Source organism: Symphalangus syndactylus, chromosome 4 (assembly GCF_028878055.3).
Source record: "Symphalangus syndactylus isolate Jambi chromosome 4, NHGRI_mSymSyn1-v2.1_pri, whole genome shotgun sequence".
Classification (NCBI taxonomy): Eukaryota; Metazoa; Chordata; class Mammalia; order Primates; family Hylobatidae; genus Symphalangus; species Symphalangus syndactylus.
Window position 1 is genome coordinate 60,992,400 of NC_072426.2, and position 24,900 is coordinate 61,017,299.

The following is a 24,900-nucleotide window of genomic DNA, read 5'->3' on the forward strand; positions in this document are numbered from 1 at the left end:
TTCTGAAAGCTTTCCGTCAATTTCCTTGTGCCTGTCTGCCGAGTATTCTTCACTTCCTATCCTAATGTACATTTTCCAGTGGGCATGTCCCTAACTGGACTCTAAGCTCCTTGAGGGTAGGATTAATATCTATCTTGGCATGCCACATAAAGCCTACCGCAGTGCATGGCATATAACAGGGGACTAGGAACTATTTTTAAATGCAGTAAAGAAACATTTTCAGTATTTACTGAGTTTTTATTTACAATTAGACATTTAAAAGATTATTTTTTATTTCTTAGATTTTTCTTTCCCTTTATGTACTTTCTGATATCTAAGAGCTATATATAATTTTAAATAAGATTTTTACAGATATTTGAAAAAATGGAGTTGCTGCAGGCACGATAGCAATGATGATAATACCTTACATTTGCATTTTATAATTCGTAAAGCCCTTTTAGCTCCTGGAATGGGAACTCCATGAGAACAGAGATCTTTGTTGTTCTCGATATAATTCAAGCACCTGTAAGAGTGCCAGCATATGACAGATACTCAATAAATACTAAGTGACTTTACAGGATTCTCATAACCACACAATAAGGTTAGTGTCAACTACAGTACAGGTGATAAAACTGAAATAAAAAGTGGGTTTGGTGACTTGTCCAAAGTAAGAAAGTTAATAAGATATAGAGCTTAAGTTCATCAGATTTGAAGGCTGTTGTTCTTTTATTAAATCATAGCTGGCTTCAATGAAAAGCAGCCACTTAATAAAGTATAAGATGGACAAAGACTAAGACTGAAAATGCCAGGAACAGAAACCGCTGTCAGATGACAATGACCCAGGTAGAAATATGAAGACGTCTTTATTGGTTTTATGTTAAGCATATTTTATAGGCAAGGAGTTTTAGAGGTGATTATTCTAATTTTCATATGCCTATTCTATTTTATTAAACCATGAGAGTTAATAGTATTAAGAGCTCTAACATACTATTTAAATTCATAACATTATTTGAGTGAGGTAAAGTTCTCTGAAGTATAAGCCTTTATGTCTTACAGGTAGATTATCTCCATTTGTGAGTCAAGAGTTATCTGTTGTTACAAACGCATTTTTTCACAGAAACTATGTTTAAAAATCTCAGTTCTCTAAAGCCCTCAAAAGGCTTTCCCACTCACTATTACTTATGGTAGAAAATCTTAACTTGGCAAAGATCCAATAGGGGACACCAAAGCATTTTTTTTTCCTTTTGGACACATAGCTAGACTACTGTTGTGGGTTGAACTGTGTCCCCCTAAAAGATATGTTCAAGCCCTAATATCTGGCACCTGTAAATGTGACCTTACTTGGAAATAGGGTCTTTGCAGATGTAATCCTGTTAAGATGAGGTCATAATGGACTAGGGTGGGCTAACCCAATGAACAGGTGTCCTTATAAGAGGAGAAAAAACTAGATGTAGAGACACACAGAGAAAAGATGGCCATGCAAAGACAGAGGCAGAAATTGGGAGTGATGTAGCTACAAGGCAAGGGATGCAAATGATTGCCAGCAACCACTAGAAGCTGGGAAGAGGCAGGGGGGGATCCTTCTCCAGAGCCTTCAGAAGGAACATAGCCCTGAAGACTCCGTGATTTTGCACTTCTAGTCTTCATAACTGCAAGAGAATACAGTTCTGTTATTTTAAGCCACCCAGTTTGTAGTGCTTTGCTATGGCAACCCTAGGAAACTAGTACAGTCATATTTTCCATCCTCCCTTATAGTTGGTTGCAGCCTTGAGATTTAGTTCTAACCTGTACAATGTAGGTGGAAGTGTATACCACGTTCAAGCCTAGTTAATAAACCCTCCCGTGAGTAATCTCTATTCATGTGCTAGCTGAATACACAGGCAGACAAAACCTAGAAGGTGGAAGAGCAAAGACTGGGGAAAGCCTGAATCCCTGAATTACTGTGTGGAGCATAGTCCTTCTTATTCCCTTTTTTATTAAACCTCATAGGACACAAGTAACTTCTTCTCATGTGAGTTTAATCACTGAGATTATGGTGTTGTTTATGAAAACAGCTAGCCTATGGTAACTAACCATATCTACCCATGTTTTTAAGGGAATACATAGTTATATTTCCACTTTAGGATGTCTATTATGTGAACGATACTCCCACTGCACCAACATTCTTAGCTATTGAAAATTGATCCTATGTCCTGTATTAAAGGCACTAGTCTGGTAAGAAAGGATACCAAAAGGAATTACAGGGAGATCAGAAGAGATGAGAAAAATATTGTTTATTAGGGGTGGGTAGCAAAAAGGAATGCCTGCCAGATCTATAGAATCACAATCCCAAAGCAGCTTCTGTCCACTTTCCTTTTCCTCCTGCCTCTCTTCCTCAATAAATCCTTTGTGTCCTTTTCTGTTGCCAAAAGTCATTGCTCTGACCATGGTGGTCTCCCTTCTTGACTCACTGAGAATGTAAACAAAGAATGCTTGCCTGTCTTACAAACAAACACATGACTTTTTTGACGTTCCCTAAGAATTTTTCTTTTTTCTTTCTTTTTTATACTTTTGTTATCAGTGGGGAAAATATATGGAATATAAAGATAACAAAGAGAAAATCCAGCTTCCCAAAATTCACAATAAAAAAGCCCCTGGTCAACCAGGCACAGTGGCTCATGCCTATAATCCCAGTGCTTTGGGGAGGGCAAAGCAGGAAGACCACTTAAGCCCAGGAATTCAAGACCAGCCTGAGAAACATAGTGAGACCCTGTCTCTTTTTTTTTTTTTTAAGGCCCCTGGTATTTGTTGGAATGTACACAGAGTTGGGGTCAGATCTACTTCTGGGCCTGCGGACTGCTCTCCTCCAGTGCCCTCCCTGAATTGCCAAGTGTCTGTCCTAGTGTTAGTCTATACTTCTTCTTTTCCATAGAAGACCTGGAAGGACTCTATTTAGTAGTTCTACCTCCTTGGAAGCTAAAGTGAGGACCATGGGCCAGGCAAGAGGCCTTTTTTATTTATTTCTCCCAGTTCTTAGTAGTTACACCATCAGCATCAGCAAGAAGTACTTCTTCTCCCTCCTTGAGATCCTTTCGTTCCTCTCACCTATGTCTTTCTCCTCTAAATTTATTTATTCCTTTATTCATCCAGCAGATTTTTTGGGGATGGTCACTGACTACTACATGCTGGACCCATGCTAGTTGCTGGGGCTTTGGCATAAACTAGATAATCTTTTTCCTTACAGGGCTTACAATCTAAAGCTAGCGTTGGTCATAGAACCAGAAATACAGTAACACCCTCTGTAGGAGATAAGGTATTACAGAAGCATAAAACACGGGCACCAAACCTAGTCTGAAAGAACAAGAAAAGTCTCTGAGAGAAAGTGAGTTGTAAACTGAGAAGATCTGAGCTGTAAATAGAAATTATCTAAATGAAAAGGAAGGTGTAAGTGGGAGTTAAAGAATAATTCGAGCAAAAACAACAGCACTGGAGAATGCCCTCTGGTGGAACAGACCATGACATTGGCAGAACTGAGATGAGGCCCACATAGTTGAATGGTAGCTTCCAGCCAGGCCTGCAGTAGTGACTCCATCCTAGGCCTAAAAGTATCAGCAAGCATGTCTGTCTATAGACTATCAGTGTCCCACGCAGCTATCTGTTACTGACAAAACGTTTGTGTCCCTGCAAAATTTTCATGTTGAAATTCAAACCCCCAATGTGATGGTGTTGGAAGACAAAGCCTTTGGGAGGTGTATTAGTCAGAGTTCTCTAGAGAAATAGAACAAACAGGATATATAGCGATAAATAGATGAGGGGATTTATTATGGAAATTGGCTCATACCACTGCAGAGGCTGAGAAGTCCCACAATAAAACATCTGCCAAGCTGGAGAACCAAGAAAGCTTGTGGTGTAATTCAGGCTGAGGCCAAAGGCCTGAGACTCCAAGAACCAGGGTGAGGGTGGAGGGGCTGGTGTAAGCCCTGGAGTCTGAAGGCCTAGAACTGGAAACTCTGATGTCTGAGGGCAGGAAGAGATGGATGTCCCAACTGAAGAAGGCAGAGAATTCATCCTTCATCTCCCTTTTTGTTCTATCTGCGCCTTCAATGGAGTAGATGGTGCTAGCCTACATCGGTGAGGGTGAATCTTCTTTACTCAGTTGACTGATTCAAACGCTAATCTCTTCCAAGAAACTTTCTCACAGACACACTCAGAAATCATGTTTTACCAGCTATCTGGGTATTCCTTAACCCAGTCAAGTTGACACATAAAATTAACTATCAGAGTAGGTAATTAGGTCATAAGCGTGGACTGCTCATGAATGAGATTAGTGCCCTTAAGGAGAAACAGAAGGAAAATTATTTGTCTCTCAGCTACGTGAAAATACAATGAGAAGACAGTCATCTGCAAACCAGAAAGTGGGCCTGGGCCCTCACCAGACACTGACTCTGCCTGCACTTTGACCTTGGACTTCCCAGTCCTCAAACCTATGAGAAATAAACGTTTGTTGTTTAAGCCACCCAGTCTATAGTATTCTGCTACAGCAGCCTAAACTAATACAGTACCCATGTGTCATAGCTAATCATTATTATATACCTTGTGAACCATGTAGCAAGATGGCCCTGTTAGCTTATGGAAAATATTTCCCTAAAACTAGGATGTTATATACTGGTGATATGGCTAAAAAGAGGCAGATTTTGCAACCATGTAACATACTTCCTCTGAAGTTTCAGGGAATATGTTTGGAGATAGAAGAACCAGTTTTATGCCTAGGCAAGAAGAATTCCATGACCACCAAACTGAGCCCATCTCCCATGAAGAGCTGGAGAGATTTGAGAAGCCACACCCAGCAACATCCTCAGCCTGATATTACCAGTTGTTCCTTGGTAAATATATCATATGTGCTTATTGCAGCACAATTAAATTAAACCAGAGGGGGGCATGGGAAGATGCCAGAGATGCAGGGAGTAAAGTGCTCAATAAGCCATGTTAAGCATTCAGGATTTAGACCTAAAAGCCATCAAAGCCATTTAATGGTTTAAAGAGAAAAGTGAAATGGTAAAATTTGAAGTTTTTGTAAAGAGCATTCCTTATAAAGAGTTATTGAATGGGAACTAAGCAGCGAATGGATGTGATGAGAGGTATCTAAGAGTCTATATATAACAGCAGTCCTGTAGAGAGATGATGATGAGGGGTGGACAGATGCGTTAGTCTGTCACCACCAAAAATGTTATACTCACAAGTCCTAGTGTGTCTGGAATTAGTGGGTTCTTGGTCTCACTGACTTCAAGAATGAAGCCGCGGACCCTCGTGGTGAGGGTTACAGCTATTAAGGTGGCGCATCTGGAGTTGTTCGTTCCTTCTGATGTTCGGATGTGTTCGGAGTTTCTTCCTTCTGGTGGGTTCGTGGTCTCGCTGGCTCAGGAGTGAAGCTGCAGACCTTCAGGGTGAGTGTTACAGCTCATAAAAGCAGTGTGGGCCCAAAGAGTGAGCAGTAACAAGATTTATTGCAAAGAGGGAAAGAACAAAGCTTCCACAGTGTGGAAGGGGACCCGAGCGGGTTGCCACTGCTGGCTCCGGCAGCCTGCTTTTGTTCTCTTATCTGGCACCACCCACATCCTGCTGATTGGTAGAGCCGAGTGGTCTGTTTTGACAGGGCACTGACTGGTGCGTTTACCATCCCTGAGCTAGACATAAAGGTTCTCCACGTCCCCATCAGATCAGTTAGATGCAGAGTATGGACAGAAAGGTTCTCCAAGGCCCCACCAGAGCAGCTAGATACAGAGTGTCGATTGGTGCATTCACAGACCCTGAGCTAGACACAGGGTGCTGATTGGTGTATTTACAATCCCTGAGCTAGACATAAAGGTTCTCCACATCTCCACCAGACTCAGGAGCCCAGCTGGCTTCACCCAGTGGATCCTGCACAGGGGCTGCAGGTGGAGCTGCCTGCCAGTCTCGTGCCGTCTGCCCGCACTCCTCAGCCCTTGGGTGGTCGATGGGACTGGGCGCCGTGGAGCAGGGGGCGGCGCTCGTCGGGGAGGCTTGGGCTGCACAGGAGCCCACGGAGGCGGAGGAAGGCTCAGGCATGGCGGGCTGCAGTCCCGAGGCCTGTCCCGCGAGAAGGCAGCTAAGGCCCCACGAGAAATCGAGCGCAGCGCCGGTGGGCTGGCACTGCTGGGGCACCCAGTACACCCTCCGCAGCCGCTGGCCCGGATGCTAAGTCCCTCATTGCCCGGGGCCGGCAGTGCTGGCCGGCTGCTCCGAGTGTGGGGCCCGCCAAGCCCAGGCCCACCCGGAACTCCAGCTGGCCCGCAAGCCGCGCGCGCAGCCCCGGTTCCCGCTCGCGCCTCTCCCTCCACACCTCTCTGCCAGCTGAGGGAGCCGGCTCCCGCCTTGGCCAGCCCAGAAAAGGGCTTCCCACAGTGCAGCGGTGGGCTGAAGGGCTCAAGTGCCGCCAAAGCGGGAGCCCAGGCAAAGGAGGCGCCGAGAGCAAGCGAGGGCTGTGAGGACTGCCAGTATGCTGTCACCTCTCACTAGGAGGAAGTGAGAAAGAAGAAGAGGACAGTGGGAAGGCATCTTGCCTAAACAGAAAAAGACCTCATCATCACGAAAGTCTCACATGGGGAAGGGCTCTCAAAGAATAATTTGTGAAATCCATTTCATTTGACAAAGGAGGGAACAAGACCCAAAAACATTAGGGACTGCTCTCAAGGTACCACAATTAGTTAGCATAGGGAAGACAGGACCCAGGACTCATGCCACCTCACTAAGTAGCCTTTATACCTTGGTCATCTTCACACGGATGAGCTTTAAAAGGTGGCATTATATCTTACCTGCTATGATTTGAAATTAAGGAGCCATAAATTCTTGCTTAAGGTGTAAAAGACCAGAGAGAAATGAGTCCACTAAACAACTACTCCCCTCAGTGAATGATTAAGGGAGGAAAGACCTTTGTGTCTGATGTAAATATGGAATGTCTCCTTCCTGAATTGCAACCAGCTCAATCAAGGTTTCACTGAGATGGATTTCAAAGCAGCAGTAGCAGCAGCAGCAGCAATTGGTTAGGGACCTGCTTGTTTCCCTTTATACCAGTCCAACATAAGGTTTACCAAAGAGGTAATTTGGTTGCAAAATTTACCCTGTCCAATCTAAAAAGAGAACCTTTGGAAATCATGACATACAATTTTAACACCTCACTTCACCTGAGACAAATATTAAATTTAGTCTAGTGATTAATTATGTCTTATTTTGCATAAATATCAGCAACAATATTTTAGATGAAATGTAGAATTTCACTGAAGAATAACAAAATGTGGGTGAGCTCACCATGTACATGCTCCCGGCTAGGTCAGTTTTTTAGGACGAATTATCATCTGCTTGCTCTACTATACATTCACAGTCTCTAGTGATATTAGTTCTTGAAAATAGCTGTTATAATTAGGTTTTCCTGTAAATGCAAATAAATAGCACATTGGGGCAGGTTGTGTCCTTGAAAGACATATTTTTTCAGGGGCAACTTAATTTTATTACTGTCAACATTTTCTATCTTAAACCACCTTAAAAATAAGTTATGGCAAATTTTTTTCTTTTAACAATGAAGAAAAAGTCTGGGCCCATTGATAAAAAGTCAACAAATAACCTAGGGCCTCCATATTTAAGTCCATTATAAATGTAAATCATATTTTAAAAGATACGTACCCATGGTGGTGATGGAATTTACAAGAACACAAAGAATCCCAATGATAGAAGGTAACTTAGAAACCATTGTATCCAGCTCCTACCTCTCAGTAAGTAAGAAAATTGGAACCCCCTAGGCTATGTTACCTACTCAAGGTTGCATATACAGTTAGGCACTTTGAACTAAATTCTCAGTTTTCTTATTCCTAATCCAGTGTTAATATATTCTAGTGGGGTGTGTCTTTCGGCTAAAATGAATTCAGGAGCCCCCACTCCTCAGCAAACACATAGGCCCAGCAATTGCTCAGTGCTCTGAGAGTGAGAAAAAAAAATATGTAAATCATCTACGAGGCAGAAATGTTTCAGATGTTTCAGGCATTACAAGTAGAGAGCTGAATAAGAGAAAACGATTTTTTGTTGTTATTGCTGTTTTGCAAAATGCTGCAAAATACCCCAAGTTAAGATCAGGGGTTTCTATAATGGAATTGAAGGAGAAGAAGGCAAAAAAGGATTAACTTGGAGATGAGCCTGTTTTTCACAATGTTATCCTTTGCCAAAGAATCTCAAGAATGGTGGAAACCAATGATAATATGAACATTAAAGCTTCAAGGAGCCTTTAAATAAATAGCTATAGTTTAAAAAAATAGATGGCAAAGGAAGTCAGTTTGCTATCTTATCAATCTTGTGAATTAATAATTAATGACTGACCACTACAATTCCTTCCATTTAGGAAAAAAAAATCAACAGAGTTTATTACCTATTAGTGTTCTCTAAGTTCTAACTACCATCCAGTCAGGAATGGTGGCATTCTAATTACCTGTTACCTCACAAAATACCTCATAAACATACTGTCTTAAAATAATTTTATGTTTCGGGGTGGAGCCAAGATGGCCGAATAGGAACAGCTCCGGTCTCCAGCTCCCAGCCCCAGCGACACAGAAGACGGGTGATTTCTGCATTTCTGCTTGAGGTACCGGTTTCATCTCACTAGGGAGTGCCTAACAGTGGGTGCAGGACAGTCGGTGAAGCGCACTGTGCGCGAGCCGAAGCAGGGCGAGGCATTGCCTCACTCGGGAAGCGCAAGGGGTCAGGGAGTTCCCTTTCCTAGTCAAAGAAAGGGGTAACAGACGGCACCTGGAATATCGGGTCAGTCCCGTCCTAATACTGCGCTTTTCCAACGGGCCTGGAAAACGGCACACTAGGAGATTGTGTCCCGCACCTGGCTCGGAGGGTCCTATGCCCACAGAGTCTTGCTGATTGCTAGCACAGCAGTCTGAGATCACGCTGCAAGGCGGCAACGAGGCTGGGGGAGGGGCGCCCGCCATTGCCCAGGCTTGCTTAGGTAAACAAAGCAGCCAGGAAGCTCGAACTGGGTGGAGCCCACCACAGCTCAAGGAGGCCTGCCTGCCTCTGTAGGCTCCACCTCTGGGGGCAGGGCACAGACAACCAAAAACTCAGCGAGAACCTCCACAGCCTTAAAGGTCCCTGTCTGACAGCTTTGAAGAGAGTAGTGGTTCTCCCAGCACGCAGCTGGAGATCTGAGAACGGACAGACTGCCTCCTAAAGTGGGTCCCTCACCCCTGAGCAGCCTAACTGGGAGGCACCCCCCGAGTAGGGACAGACTGACACCTCATTCAACCGGGTACTCCTCTGAGACAAAACTTTCAGAGGAACTATCAGACAGCTGAATTTGTGGTCTCACGAAAATCCGCTGTTCTGCAGCCACCGGTGCTGACACCCAGCCAAACAGGGTCTGGAGTGGACCTCTAGTAAACTCCAACAGACCTGCAGCTGAGGGTCTTGTCTGGTAGAAGGAAAATTAACAAACAGAAAGGACATCCACACCAAAAACCCATCTGTACATCACCATCATCGAAGACAAAAAGTAGACAAAACCACAAAGATGGGGAAAAAACAGACCAAAAAAACTGGAAACTCTAAAAAACAGAACACCTCTCCTCCTCCAAAGGAACGCAGTTCCTCACCAGCAACGGAACAAAGCTGGATGGAGGATGACTTTGATGAGTTGAGAGAAGAAGGCTTCAGACGATCAAACTACTCTGAGCTACGAGACGAAATTCAAAACAATAGCAAAGAAGTTAAAAACTTTGAAAAAAAATTAGAAGAATGGATAACTAGAATAACCAATGGAGAGAAGGGCTTAAAGGAGATGATGGAGCTAAAAGCCAAGTTTCGAGAACTACGCGAAGAATGCAGAAACCTCAGTAGCAGATGCGATCAACTGGAAGAAAGGGTATCGCTGATAGAAGATGAAATGAATGAAATGAAGAGAGAAGGGAAGTTTAGAGAAAAAAGAATAAAAAGAAATGAACAAAGCCTCCAAGAAATTTGGGACTATGTGAAAAGACCAAACCTACGTCTGATTGGTGTACCTGAAAATGATGGGGAGAATGGAACCAAGTTGGAAAACACTCTGCAAGATATTATCCAGGAGAACTTCCCCAATCTAGCAAGGCAGGCCAGCATTCAGATTCAGGAAATACAGAGAACGCCACAAAGATACTCCTCGAGAAGGGCAACTCCAAGACACATAATTGTCAGATTCACCAAAGTGGAAATGAAGGAAAAAATGTTAAGGGCAGCCAGAGAGAAAGGTCGGGTTACCCACAAAGGGAAGCCCATCAGACTAACAGCTGATCTCTCAGCAGAAACTCTACAAGCCAGAAGAGAGTGGGGGCCGATATTCAACATTCTTAAAGAAAAGAATTTTCAACCCAGAATTTCCTATCCCGCCAAACTAAGCTTCATAAGTGAAGGAGAAATAAAATTATTTACAGACAAGCAAACGCTGAGTGATTTTGTCACCACCAGGCCTGCCCTAAAAGAGCTCCTGAAGGAAGCACTAAACATGGAAAGGAACAACCGGTACCAGCCCCTGCAAAAACATGCCAAATTGTAAAGACCATCGAGGCTAGGAAGAAACTATAGCAACTAACGAGCAAAATAACCAACTAACATCATAATGACAGGATCAGATTCACACATAACAATATTCACGTTAAATGTAAATGGGCTAAATGCTCCAATCAAAAGACACAGACTGGCAAACTGGATAAGGAGTCAGGACCCATCAGTGTGCTGTATTCAGGAAACCCATCTCACGTGCAGAGACACACATAGACTCAAAATAAAGGGATGGAGGAAGATCTATCAAGCAACTGGAAAACAAAAAAAGGCAGGGGTTGCAATCCTAGTCTCTGATAAAATAGACTTTAAACCAACAAAGATCAAAAGAGACAAAGAAGGCCATTACATAATGGTAAAGGGATCAATTCAACAAGAAGAGCTAACTATCCTAAATATATATGCACCCCACACAGGAGCACCCAGATTCATAAAGCAAGTCCTCAGTGACCTACAAAGGGACTTAAACTCCCACACAATAATAATGGGAGATTTTAACACCCCACTGTCAGCATTAGACAGATCAACGAGACAGAAAGTTAACAAGGATATCCAGGAATTGAACTCAGCTCTACATAAAGTGGACCTAATAGACATCTACAGAACTCTCCACCCCAAATCAACAGAATATACATTTTTTTCAGCACCACACCACACCTATTCCAAAATTGACCACATAGTTGGAAGTAAAGCTCTTCTCAGCAAATGTAAAAGAACAGAGATTATAACAAACTGTCTCTCAGACCACAGTGCAATCAAACTAGAACTCAGGATTAAGAAACTCAGTCAAAACCGCTCAACTACATGGAAACTGAACAACCTGCTCCTGAATGACTATTGGGTACATAATGAAATGAAGGCAGAAATAAAGATGTTCTTTGAAACCAACGAGAACAAAGACACAACATACCAGAATCTCTGGGACACGTTCAAAGCAGTGTGTAGAGGGAAATTTATAGCACTAAATGCCCACAAGAGAAAGCAGGAAAGATCCAAAATTGACACCCTAACATCACAATTAAAAGAACTAGAAAAGCAAGAGCAAACACATTCAAAAGCTAGCAGAAGGCTAGAAATAACTAAAATCAGAGCAGAACTGAAGGAAATAGGGACACAAAAAACCCTTCAAAAAATTAATGAATACAGGAGCTGGTTTTTTGAAAAGATCAACAAAATTGATGGACCGCTAGCAAGACTAATAAAGAAGAAAAGAGAGAAGAATCAAATAGATGCAATAAAAAACAAAAAAGGGGATATCACCACCGATCCCACAGAAATACAATCTACCATCAGAAAATACTACAAACACCTCTATGCAAATAAACTAGAAAATCTAGAAGAAATGGATAAATTCCTCGACAAATACACCCTCCCAAGACTAAACCAGGAAGAAGTTGAATCTCTGAATAGACCAATAACAGGTTCTGAAATTGTGGCAATAATCAATAGCTTACCAACCAAAAAGAGTCCAGGACCTGATGGATTCACAGCTGAATTCTACCAGAGGTACAAGGAGGAACTGGTACCATTCCTTCTGAAACTATTCCAATCGATAGAAAAAGAGGGAATCCTCCCTAACACATTTTACGAAGCCAGCATCGTCCTGATACCAAAACCTGGCAGAGACATAACCAAAAAAGAGAATTTCAGACCAATATCCTTGATGAACATTGATGCAAAAATCCTCAATAAAATACTGGCAAACCGAATCCAGCAGCACATCAAAAAGCTTATCCACCATGAGCAAGTGGGCTTCATCCCTGGGATGCAAGGCTGGTTCAACATACGCAAATCAATAAATGTAATCCAGCATATAAACAGAACCAAAGACAAAAACCACATGATTATCTCAATAGATGCAGAAAAGGCCTTTGACAAAATTCAACAACCCTTCATGCTAAAAACTCTCAATAAATTAGGTATTGATGGGACGTATCTCAAAATAATAAGAGCTATCTATGACAAACCCACAGCCAATATCATACTGAATGGGCAAAAATTGGAAGCATTCCCTCTGAAAACTGGCACAAGACAGGGATGCCCTCTCTCACCGCTCCTATTCAACATAGTGCTGGAAGTTCTGGCCAGAGCAATCAGGCAGGAGAAGGAAATAAAGGGTATTCAATTAGGAAAAGAGGAAGTCAAATTGTCCCTGTTTGAAGATGACATGATTGTATATCTAGAAAACCCCATTGTCTCAGCCCAAAATCTCCTTAAGCTGATTAGCAACTTCAGCAAAGTCTCAGGATACAAAATTAATGTACAAAAATCACAAGCATTCTTGTACACCAATAACAAACAAACAGAGAGCCAAATCATGAGTGAACTCCCATTCACAATTGCTTCGAAGAGAATAAAATACCTAGGAATCCAACTTACAAGGGATGTGAAGGACCTCTTCAAGGAGAACTACAAACCACTGCTCAATGAAATAAAAGAGGATACAAACAAATGGAAGAACATTCCATGCTCATGGGTTGGAAGAATCAATATCGTGAAAATGGCCATACTGCCCAAGGTAATTTATAGATTCAATGCCATCCCCATCAAGCTACCAATGACTTTCTTCACAGAATTGGAAAAAACTACTTTAAAGTTCATATGGAACCAAAAAAGAGCCCGCATCGCCAAGTCAATCCTAAGCCAAAAGAACAAAGCTGGAGGCATCACGCTACCTGACTTTAAACTATACTACAAGGCTACAGTAACCAAAACAGCATGGTACTGGTACCACAACAGAGACATAGATCAATGGAACAGAACAGAGCCCTCAGAAATGATGCCGCATAGCTACAACTATCTGATCTTTGACAAACCTGACAAAAACAAGAAATGGGGAAAGGATTCCCTATTTAATAAATGGTGCTGGGAAAACTGGCTAGCCATATGTAGAAAGCTGCAACTGGATCCCTTCCTTACACCTTATACAAAAATTAATTCAAGATGGATTAAAGACTTATATGTTAGACCTAAAACCATTAAAATCCTACAAGAAAACCTAGGCAATACCATTCAGGACATAGGCGTGGGCAAGGACTTCATGTCTAAAACACCAAAAGCAATGGCAACAAAAGCCAAAATCGACAAATGGGATCTCATTAAACTAAAGAGCTTCTGCACAGCAAAAGAAACTATCATCAGAGTGAACAGGCAACCTACACAATGGGAGAAAATTTTTGCAACCTACTCATCTGACAAAGGGCTAATATCCAGAATCTACAATGAACTCAAACAAATTTACAAGAAAAAGACAAACAACCCCATCAAAACGTGGGCAGAGGACATGAACAGACACTTCTCAAAAGAAGACATTTATGCAGCCAAAAAACACATGAAGAAATGCTCCTCATCACTGGCCATCAGAGAAATGCAAATCAAAACCACAGTGAGATACCATCTCACACCAGTTAGAATGGCCATCATTAAAAAATCAGGAAACAACAGGTGCTGGAGAGGATGTGGAGAAATAGGAACACTTTTACACTGTTGGTGGGACTGTAAACTAGTTCAACCATTGTGGAAGTCAGTGTGGCGATTCCTCAGGGATCTAGAACTAGAAATATCATTTGACCCAGCCATCCCATTACTGGGTATATACCCAAAGGACTATAAATCATGCTGCTATAAAGACACATGCACACGTATGTTTATTGCGGCACTATTCACAATAGCAAAGAGTTGGAACCAACCCAAATGTCCAACAACGATAGACTGGATTAAGAAAATGTGGCACATATACACCATGGAATACTATGCAGCCATAAAAAATGATGAGTTCGTGTCCTTTGTAGGGACATGGATGAAACTGGAAAACATCATTCTCAGTAAACTATCGCAAGGACAAAAAACCAAACACCGCATGTTCTCACTCATAGGTGGGAATTGAACAATGAGAACTCATGGACACAGGAAGGGGAACATCACGCTCCGGGGACTGTTGTGGGGTGGGGGGAGGGGGGAGGGACAGCATTAGGAGATACACCTATTGCTAAATGACGAGTTAATGGGTGCAGGAAATCAACATGGCACATGGATACATATGTAACAAACCTGCACATTGTGCACATGTACCCTAAAACCCTAAAGTATAATAAAATAATAATAATAATAATAATAATAATAATAATTTTATGTTTCTCACAAATTTGTGAGTCAAGGATTAAGGAAGGGCTCACATGGCTGATTCATTCTGATACATGCGGTGCCAGCTGGGGCAGCTCAGGCTGGAGGATCTACTACCGTGGCACACTTACTCACATACCTGATTTCTTGGTGCTTGTTGCTCTCTCTCTCTTCCCATGTGGCATTGCATTCTTCAAGGCCTCTCCACATGGCTTGGGTTTTCACTGTATGGTCGTTTGAACATAGTTGCATTCTTTTATTACAGTTGGCTTCCTAGAGGCCAGGAAATGGCAAGCGCCTATCCAGTTAAGGGCTCTGCCATATTTTATTGGTCAAAGCAGTCACAGGGCCCTTCCAGATTCAAGGGGTGAAGAAATTGACTCCACCTCTTGTTGAGGGATAGCTGGAAAGGTCACATTGCTGAAGAGCATATGGAAGGGGAGCCATCTTGGAAAATGTACTAGGCCACAGGTGGCCAGCAAGTAAAGTAGGCCAGAGAGAGAGAGCAGACAGGCTGACTTTGCATACTGTACTAAGGGGGTCTTTTCCCAAAGGAACAGACTCTGCTAGCCAGAACTGCAGTGTTCTGCATTCCCTTTATTCATTTAAAAAAAAAAGTTATCAATGAATTTCTGAAATGATTACATATTACTGGGTCAAACTCTACTATTTCTTCTCAAAAAAAAGTCTTTGTTGATCTTCGAAGATGAGTTTCACGTATCCTGCTTTCTGAATGTGAGCTACTGTCTAATCAATTCACCAGAATTCTTTCATATTAAACTACAGTGCAGCTTTTTTTGAACTTTCTTTAGCCTCTCTCTTTTCACTCTCCTTGGCCCCTCCTCTTCTACGTTAACATCTGTATGACCTCCTAACAGCCTTAAATTCTATACAAAAAAAAGATAATTAAAAAACAAGCTTAAAAATGAAACAAAAGTATATCATAACTTAGAACTAATTTGAACTAATGTCTAAAAAGGGATACATGTAGTGCAAGCATATTTGTTTGTTAGCTTCAAACTCTATACTAGGAAAATGATTAAACACATAATAGAGTTGGAAGAAAGTTTATTAACTTGTTAGCAACCTGCTACTGCAGTCTAGAATTTAGTCTTTAGTTCTGATTTACATAAATATTGGATATTATTTGTGCTGGGCCTTAACAAAACCTATATATCTGACAAATTCCCTTATTCTCTTCTATTTAGGTCTTATTCATGTTTCTGGCTTAGAGTAACACTAGAACAGAAAATATCTACTTTAATTATTTAATTTGCTTAACTACCAAGAACAAATTGTGACTTGGGCCTTGATAATGTGGTGATAATCTGACCTGGAGAGTATCCAAATTCAAGTAGGAAAAACAGTCCTTCTCAAGAAATTTCATCAAGTCCTACACAAAAAAACTTAGGAACCAAAGTATGGTCAATCCTTCTATTTTGGTCACATTGACTATACAAATTACTACATAGTATCTGCTTGCCAGTTTATCTTGCATAAGTGTCAAAAAAATAACTTTTGCCAGCCTGTTAATTTGCCAAAACATTTAGAGTATAACAATAATAATACATTTAATGCTACACAGATTGAAATTGATGAGAGCAACTAAGTATAATAGTATTTCACAAATCTAATCACTTGAGACCCAGAATATTAATGCCACACTTAGACCTTAAGCTGTTCAAATTAAAACTGTAGAAATCTAAGTAAAAATTTAGTTATATCCATTGATTTACAACATTTCCAATTTTATTTATGCCTAACCAATTATAAGAGTATTTCCTGGGCCCATAAAACTGTCAGCCTAGAAAGTGTTGAACTGTGAAGCAGCTGAGATCTTATCCTACTTGCAAGTTAACAAGTTAGTTTGCTACAATCTTATAGATTGTGGCAGAAGATAAGAGACTCTCAGGTCAGAAACAAAGAGCTGTATTATTATACACCACTGCAAGCAACATTAGCATCAGCATATTTGTGTCAGTTTCCCTACTCCCAATCAATGTGTACAGGCTAGATGGATGCCAGCACACTCAGCAGGCTGTGTACCAGAGAGAAACCCTGAGTTTAGGAAGCCTGAATCTTTTATAGTGGGCAATAAGTATGTGTGTACTTTGCTCCAGAGGGAACCTTTATCTTTATTACACTGGCTAGTAAGCATGCGAGACTTTTGCTTCTCTGTGCTGCTTGCTATACCAACATCTTGGAAAAAAATAATCTAGAACAAAGACAGTCCGTGCCTCTGCTTGCAAGATGTACAGAAATGAAAGAAATCTACAGAACATTATTTCAACAGAAAGTTTCAAAAAATATAGGTTATTTTGCAGTTGTGACGCAAAGTGTGAATTTGCCCTTTGTGTCACAGTCTAAATTTAAGTGGAAACTAGATGAGATTTCCTTCAAATTTCCTGCAGGCATACATATCTGTGTAGTAAGATGTAACAGTTAGTTTAATTATAAACATTTGGAAGATTATCTGTAGTCTTACCCAAATCACTATGGTATACAATCAGAAGCAATGGCTGAAGGTCAGCACACTCAGATTTTAAGCCCCATGCTGTCTTTAACTGACAACAGGACTCACAACAAATCATATAACTTACTTGGTCCTCAGTTTCTATATCTCTTCAAATGTGTGATTACTTTCTAATTTTTCTCCTAGATAATTTTCTTTTTGTTTGTTTCAAGTCCTGGATGTAGCATCTAAACTCCCAGATAATTTTCTACTTTTTTTTTTTTTTTTTACTACTAAAAGTCCTTGAATCTATGAAGCTACATCTCAAAATGGAAAAAAATGACTCAAAGAGAGTTTTAAGGAGCAGATTAAATGGCCAGTGATTCAATATCAGACAAAATGTAATGTAGCTGTCTTCATTTTCAATTCCCTTTTCTTTTTCCACTAGAAAACACAGACATTGGAAGACATATGAGACTATGGAACGTAATTTTCTCAAGGTCAGCAAATAGAGTTGGAAAATAATGAAGGAACAAAGAAATGCTGACAGTAATTATACAAATTATTTAGACCTGAAAAACAGTTTTGGCAGTTGTACAAATGCTATGGCGTTTTACCCATTAATCTGGACAGAAATTTTTAAAATCTATGTTTGAACCTCTAGTAGCTTTTCCCTTTCCTCTTTCCGATTTCTTATATCCAGTAAATAAAACATTTTGTTTTTTCTTTGGAAACACATCTTAGGTATTCCTTCCATTCTCTATTGCTCTACCCTTTTTTCTCTGCTATCTGAATTATTTTAATCAACAGGATTTGCTATCTCCCTGCCTTCATGTTTTCTCCTCCAATCTTATTTCCAGACAGTTGTATTTTTATTCTTCATAAAAAAATATTTTTAGTCTTCAGCATTTTCAGAATAAAGGTGAAACATCTCCAACTATTGCCCAAATTCATCTACACATTCCTGCCTTCAAGCATTTTACTCGAATATCTATAAAAGGAGATAGATAAATCAAAATACAGTATGATCACATTTTTATTAAGGACGAGTTACCAGAGCTTCTAAGAGGAACGTCAAATCCTATTTTCCTGGGCTGGTGAAAAATTTCCAGATTAAAAAATACCTATTTTGTTTTCTTTCATCTCCCTAAAACCTACCTACCTCAAATCCCAAACTGACCATGAAGCTTTTTCTAAAAATGGCAAACTACATTAAACTTTCTTTCTCTTTTGAACACTATGCCACTTCTTGTCTATATTAATCACACAAGCTAGTTCTCATTAACTGCTTAATATGCATCTGTATTTTCTTTCCAACTGGATAAATCCAGAACACTCCCTTCCCAACCCACCTGCAGCACACACCAAAAAAAAAAAAAGGTACCTTTTGATACATATGATTTTATTTTGAGTGAAAGCCACTCTTGGTATCTGTTATTTCTTCCACAGACTCATAACATCTAGAATAGTAGAAAAGCCTACTTTTTAAGAAAAAAGGAAAAAAAAATGGAAGGTTGATGTCAAGCCAAGTTAGAAAAACGATGAGGCTCTCAAGGTTGGAACACAAAGTTTGTTCCTAGAAATTACATTATATATGACTTGAGTTCCTAGATAGCCCGCAGAAACATTTGTTCTCTGCAAAACAGTTTTTAATTATATTTAATCATTATTATTTCAATTACACCTAATGGAAAATAATTATGTCTATTTAATAATGTCTAAACTGTTCTTTAAACATTTCTTCCATAGGAAAATGAATTTCATACTCCAGTAGTGTGACCAAACTACATTTCCCCATCATGGTAGCCTAAGCCAGGAAGTGCAGAAAAGAGAAGGATGTCATTAAGTGGAAAATAATCAGGTAATTTACTCACTCTCTACATTTTCCCAGAAAGATTGTCAATATTTATTCAGCAAACATTATTATGCACCTGCTAAGTGCCAGCTTCTCTTCTCCTTTCTACAGATGAAAAGATAATTTAGACATGATTCTTGCCCTCAAGGACATGCATAAAAAGATACTCTCTTCTCACTGAAAAATGTGTTCCCACTTTCGCTTAAACCTAGGAAAGTTAAAATCACCCCCAGGAGGTTACTTTATATAGTCTGCAGTCTTTTCTCATGAATATTTTCTTTCCAGTAATGCTGGTCACAAAGCAGACACTGTGTATTTCTTGATCAATTGAATAGATTGGAGATAAATCAGGATTACTCAGTTATTACTAGTTTAATTGAAAAACTACATCAGGTTATAAGCTAAATAAAAATACAAACAAACAGCAGATTCCTCTTTTTTGCCAATCTAAGGAACACTCGTGATCCAGTAAAAACTTTTCTTGATTTCCCCTCTTGATATAATCATCATCCTTTAGGTGTTCCTATCAAGAATCCTATCTCAAACCATCTTCAAGGTATTCCTATTCCAATATTTAACCCAGGTATTCCTGGGAGTCAGAGCTTCTTCCTCTCGAACTTTTTAGGTAATTCCCAGCAAATTACTCATTCTATTTTGTTAGCTTACTGGGCGTGGCAACATACAGAAAAATGAAAAGAGCAGATCTTCCCACTGGGTCTGGAGACCTGGCTGGCAGTGGAGGCCCAGCCAGCAAGCCAAGACACATTGTTCAAGATAGTTAAGACAGCTCTACCTATAATTCAGACAGCCAGGCATCTATGGTGTAGGAGTGAGGCAATGTAGAAGGAGAGAATCAAGGCAGGTGATTGCTGGAGGTTGTCAATATGGGGGTCGACTGCTAGTAACAAATGGGCAGTTAGATTAGTTAAATGGAAACTATCCATTTATTTTTTATCATAAAGAGTTGCATACATGGATGGGATTCTTTATAAAATTGGATAACGGCAGTAATAAAAGTGACAAATTCCATCTGACCAATTTGCAGTTTAGATACTTTATACACACGCACACACACACACACACACACATACACACACTTCTTTTGTTTTGTTTTGAGTATTTCTCTGTGTTTCCTAGATTTAATTCCCTAGAGAGCACTTTTCCCCTATCATGCCATTACAGACCTTGAGCTTTTTTGTCTGCTTTATTGGAGAAACAGAACATAAGAATCCCATTCCTGGATCAACCACTAATTGGATTATAACCATGGGGAAGTTACTTTTCCTGAATTTCAGTGTCTTAATTTCTAAAATAAGAAGGTTACACTATAGTTAAGACTTCTGAGGTTGTAATCCTGGTACATACTCAGCCATTCTGTCCTCATGTAATACAAAATAGAGATGTTATCCTATGCTACACTGGTGGCAACATGGTATTCCTTGGATCCCTATTTATCAAGTTCCTAAGGCCAGTTAATATGTAGTTTTGCAAATACAGGAGAGAGACCATTTAATTTTTCTTAAGTGTATTCCAACTTAAATGGCCCAATGTGGACAAATGGAGTAGTGCTTGTGATTCCACATGGACGCACATGCTTTTCCTGATACCGGAAGCTATTTTATGATATAGTGAATGTCAGCTGGGAGCTCCTAAAGCTCACTCCAAAATCGGATTTCTCTAGAAAAACTATGCTTTCCTGGGTAACAGAATGTTTTGTCTAAAAGCTTGATAGCAGATATTTTCAGAAAAGATCTATCTACAAGCACTTGAGTGATTATTCTAACTCAGCCTAGGAGCACTATCCCATCAGGGGGAAAACACTACAGGGTGACTGTCTCTTTGAATAATATATTAAAAAATACAACGCATTTAATTGTAAAAGAGTACTTTCCTTCTCTCTAAAGTGATTTTTAAATCTTTCACTGGTATCAGTGACTTTGACTAACAGAAGTAGCTGCTTTTTGGCAATACCCCAAAGTCATGTTACAGCCTTACTCATTGCTAAGTGAAAGATGTGAGGACCATATAATCATTCCTGAGACTCTGTTTCCAGAGTCCCAACACCAACAGTACCAGACTCGGAAATTTAAGGGTTTACACTCTCCACATGGAATCCCCCTGTAATAACAGTAAAAGGGTGAAGGTGGGAATGAAGAACACCCGGCAGTGGAAAAGGACTCAGAGGCAGGACAGTATCCACTGCCTCACATTCTGTATTTTTAACCCATGCCCTTACTTGGCTCTCCACACAGTTTGTGCCCCAGGTCTGGGACAAGGCCATCTAACAACAGCTTTTCTATATTAGAAACCAATTCAAAAATTACATCAACAAAAGAAGACACGAATCCAAAACATTCTATATCTCTTTCTCCCTCAAAAAACAAACAAGCTTATGATTTAAGTTGCATATATTTTTCAAACAGTGTGTGCAGCCTTAGAGTGGTACAGTAAGTAGAACTGTTAATTAGCGTCACAATAATGCTTTGATTCATTTGTGATAGTATTAGCATTCCTGTCAAGGATTTTTGGGATGTTTGGGTTTGAGAAGTTCTTTATGTCCAAAGTACTCGATTGGGCTCATCGAGGAGTTAAGCTATAACTTGACCACACAGTAATTACATCTAATTATGATTACCTCAAAACACACTATGATTAACTTGAATGAATACAAATGTCTTGTTTTCAAAAAGAAAAAGATGGAAAGAAAGAAGAAAAGCACACATAGAGTTTCCTGCAGGTTTTGCATACCCTTGCATTTGCTATTAAGAATTTCTCTGTTTTATTCATCATGTGTTCTCCATTTACTAAATAATAGGAGAAGAGGTGTTCAGATGGGATTTCTCAATTCTTGTTTAATGAGAAGCTTCCCCTAGCTACCTCCTGCTGAACCCTGCAGTTACATCTGTCCCATCCTGATAACAAAAGTACAAAAGAACAAACCACTGGTCTACTTTAGGTTTCATCAGTGATAACACTAAGTCATCAAGTCAAACAAGAATACCAAAAAACAAAGAAATGGGGTGGGAGGGAGGGAGATGAAATAATATCTTTACTTTAATTATACTTCCATGATTGAGTAAACCTCATTTTAAGTGCCTCTATCCCTTAGGAAGTTTAGAGTCAAATCATCCCAGCTTACTAATAAGCAAGAAGTCAGCCCATCTGCCCATTATCCTGCAACAGTCCCCAAGGCATCCTCTCTGTCCTTAAATAAATAGATCCAAGGCAAGATGAATGAATGGTTCAGGGAAAGATAAATATCTCCAGAAAAATGCAATAAAGAGAAATTTTGAGCCAATTAATAAATTATTATAAAAGTAATTTTTTTCTAATGCATCTTAATAGGAGTCTCACAGATACTAATGTTGTATAGCTCTTCCCTCCATTTATTTTAAATTAAAATTTGTAATGTATTTTAAAGAATTTTTGGCAAACTTCAAATTAGAGTCACAAAGCTGGCAGACAATTCAAGTCAGCTGTTAAGTATTTTTCAAGCAAGCAAATACCTTAAATCTCAAAGAAAAATGACCATTCATTATCTTAGTGAAGCTTTCCAGGATGGTCATTTTACTATTCTCTTTGTCTCTCATAATATCTATCACTCTGATAACCCACCAAAATGTCTTTTTCCTTTCACCAAGCCCATTTTTCTTCCATCTCAATATAAAGTGGAAATGATCAACATCCCCCTCACTTAAAAATCTTTTCCTATTCTTAAAAGTGTCTATACAAGGCAGTTTTCAGCTCATCTTTTGAAATGTTTTAAACTTGTACTCATCTACAGCCTTCTTTTCCTTTCTTTCCTATTATTTGGATTATTTTTTAACATTCTTTAGTTTCACCTTTTAGTTCTTAAAGTACCTTGGCCATTCACAAACATAGAAATAATATAAGCCACAGTCATCATGATGCAGATTTTTTTTAAACAATGGCAGTGAATTACTGACCCATATTCAGCTTGTAACAGATTTCTTCCTGTTCTTTTCCTTCATTTCTTGCACTGAGTCCAATCCTGAATTTACATTACAAAAGGCATCACACTTTTCTGTATAGGATTTTTATTCTCTGTTTTTAAAACTACTTTAGTTTTATTTCTATCTTTTGAGATCTTACCTAATTTGAGCATCAAGGACAAATCTGACAGACATATTCTAGACTCCTAATCAGGTAGCCCCAAACCAGTCCTGTTGTTTGAAATCTCATCAGTAAGGAATTGAGCTATGGAAAATTACGTAGGTTCTTGTGTCAAACATTCTCCTTGTTAAGCAGTTCATCCAGGCTAGAGATGACCACCTTGTTTAAGAAGATATCAAGTGAGCCACATATAAGATGTTCCATTCTCTAAATGGTTGAGCCTTCCCTAATATATTATTTGATTTTTTTTACTGTTATATAAACAATTGACTCTTTTCTGATTTCATGTTAGTTCTACAGATGAAACACACACTTCATTTTCAATATTACCTTTCTATACACTCTTATTTTGTTGCCCTTTCATGGTATTTATAATTCACATAGTACACAAGATTTTTCATTTGCATTTTTGTTTTAGATAATAAATATAATTATTAACTTTTCATGTGGAAAACTATATCTTATTAGCAAGTAAATTAAAAAGTAAAGCAGATTATACATTCCAGTGTCAAACAGAACAATGAGAACCATGTGAAATTGTATGGATGTTAATCAAATGACCAGGTATTCATGTTTTATTGTTTCTCTCACAGAATTTAAGAAAAGGTCAATAGACATCTCCATAACTGTACCTCTTTCATCTAGTAGGGCATTTTGAGAGTGGTGTTTTTGGCCGTCGAGATAAGTCAGTCATTCTGAGGCATGGATGGACAGAGAGCAATCACTGGCAAGAACGAGAAGAGATGAATAGGTCGGGCTCTCTCTGTGGGTATAAAACTCTGAGCAGTTCACTTCAACTCATTGGATCTTGGTGGGCCTCAGACCCACTAATTACTGTAGTTTCTTAAGGCCTCAAGGTTCATTCTCTAAAGAAGAACTCCTGCCACATTCATTTATAGCTATCTTTTAAAAATACCCAAATCTGGCTGCACAGTGGCTCATGCCTGTAATCCCAGCACTTTGGGAGGGTGAATTGGGAGGATGACTTTAGACCAGCATGGGCAACACAGCAAGACCCCATCTCTACAAAAAATAAATAAATAAATAAAAATTAGCTGGGTGAAGTGGTGTGTGCCTATAGTTCCAGCTACTCAGGAGGCTGAGGCAGGAGAATTGCTTGAGCCCAGGAGTTAGAGGATGTAGTGAGTTGTAATCATGCCACTGACTCCAGCCTGGATGACAGAGTGCCTCGTTTCCAAAAAAAAAAAAAGAAATCCTCCTATCATGAGTCTTTCCTTTAGAATAATTTTGCTTTCTTAAAATATTATTTTTCTAAGAATTAATAGCAAGTAATATATAATCCACACTTATGTATATGTTAAAAGTGCCTGGAGTTTTTTCAGTTACTCTAAATCCAGCTTTTTATTTTAATCTTCTAAATCCACTCCGTTGTGTTGACACCAGATATGATCAGGTCTTTAGAAGCTGAGTTGCACTAACAGAACATGTAGCAACATATTATTCCAAGATATTAGCTTATATTAATACACAATGATTGAGTTGACTGAGTACTTCAATCCCCTACCTGAGGAGACTGTGTATATTGGGTTCACATACAGCAATATATAATGGAAGTAGATGGTCTTTGGGGTATCTTTCCTGCAACCTGGGAGTTAATGAATCATTTTTCCTCATTGTGGAAACAATACACATTTTTTGTTGTCTCAAATAAAATTATTCTTCTCATTTATTTTAGGTTTCTTATCCCAAAACCTGCTTCAAAGCAAACATGTTATCTTAGTAGGACAAGGTCAATTTATAAATTAAGCCCCTAAAC

The 24,900-nt window shown here is 39.6% G+C and overlaps 1 protein-coding gene and 1 long non-coding RNA gene across 15 annotated transcripts in view; one reads left to right on the plus strand and one right to left on the minus strand.

Annotated features, from left to right (window-relative positions):
* The window catches only part of ANK2 (ankyrin 2), a 719,880-nt gene that overhangs the window by 345,598 nt on the left and 349,382 nt on the right, over nt 1-24,900 (minus strand). The window lies entirely within an intron of this gene.
* Nucleotides 519-24,801, plus strand: LOC129480713 (uncharacterized). Of its 2 annotated transcripts, XR_008657109.2 has the most exons (4): nt 519-822; nt 4,683-4,841; nt 18,884-18,995; nt 23,772-24,801. It is a non-coding gene; the product is annotated as an uncharacterized lncRNA (long non-coding RNA). The 2 variants fall into 2 exon arrangements; XR_008657110.2 differs by lacking the exons at nt 519-822; nt 4,683-4,841 and adding an exon at nt 17,318-17,683.